Genomic DNA, 1,476 nt, shown 5'->3' with positions numbered 1-1,476 from the left:
GTCTAGATATTAATATAATCATTTCTTATAAGTTATTCTTTAAATTTAATTTATATATACTTTTTTGTTTTTCAGAATTCTCGCGAACTGTCCAAATAAGTTTTATGGAAATAACATAAGGTAATCCATAGAGTGGATTTATATTAGAAAGAATGTCAGGCATAGGCCTCACTCAATTTATTAAAAAGGTATGATATATATAATGTGAAATGGAATTAAAATAATAGTATCTTTGAAAAATGCATCTGCCAAATATGGGATTTAAGTTCAAATAAATAATATTAGTGGAGCTGATTTAGATTTTTTATTTTTTATTTTTTTTTGAGCTAATTCATCCTACTTCTAACTAAAGGTGGCCAACCGAGTAATAGTATAACCAATTGATTTTGACTAACTTTATCGAGATTAGAAGAAAATTGTGCAAATGAGAGGGCCCGAGTATTAGTATAATCATCACGTCCCTTGGAACTATAGGAAGTTATGGTGACATGTATAGAAAGAAGGAGGACTAAATTTATATAGTATTTCCAAAAAAATATAATAAAATATTTTAGATTATTGACCTTGCGTTTGAAAGAAGTATTAGTTTGGACATGTATGGATTTGGAGAAAATGTAATTCACTATAATATTGAGTTTTGTGACTTTTGTCTAAATTTAAATCAAATACTAAAAAGCAATGTAAGTTATTTATTTCAAGTCTTAACTTGAGATAGAGACAAAGAGATCTTCAATAGCATATTAAGAATGAGATAGAGAGATCTTCAATAATATATTACAAATAAATTAATTTTTTTTTTTTCAAACAATAGTGTTCGAAACTCTTTGGACAAAGGGTATGTTGCTATACTTTTCTCCACTTAAATACTAAGGTATCATATCAAATAGAAAGTTGTTTATCCAAAAACTCAAATACTTACTATTTAACTAAGGGAGTCTTGAGTTTACCACCTAAACTGCCATTGAGGGGCATTACATATAAATTAATTATGAAGCATAAAAATTATGAGAATTTATAAAGGATAATTATAAGCTCTATCCTTTTTAAGAATAAGCATAGTGAAAATTTGAGTTTTTTTTTTTTTGTCTTGATTAATGTTCAAATGTTATGTGTATATCAACAATATAATAATAGTTTATGATTATGAATTAATAACTTAAAAAATAATTTTATAAAATATATAAATAAATAAATTAAAAATATGTTATGCTTGAGAGCCTCAACCCTCACAAATTGTAGGGTCGTTGATGGACTAATGATTACCTAAGGGCTAAAGTTAGTTGGTTCAATACATAATTTTATCATTTCTATAGTCTATCATTTTGTCATAAACAAATTATAATTGCCAAATTTCCTTAAATTACAAATACATTATAAAATTATATCAAATATTTTATGTATGAAAATAGTTTGCACAATCCGCATTAAAAACATTTTTATAGTGTTTCTTCAATGCCGACTTACAATGTCATTGGT

The sequence above is a fragment of the Malania oleifera genome, chromosome 10 (genome assembly GCF_029873635.1).
Source record: "Malania oleifera isolate guangnan ecotype guangnan chromosome 10, ASM2987363v1, whole genome shotgun sequence".
Classification (NCBI taxonomy): domain Eukaryota; kingdom Viridiplantae; phylum Streptophyta; class Magnoliopsida; order Santalales; family Ximeniaceae; genus Malania; species Malania oleifera.
This window is presented reverse-complemented; position numbering follows the sequence as displayed.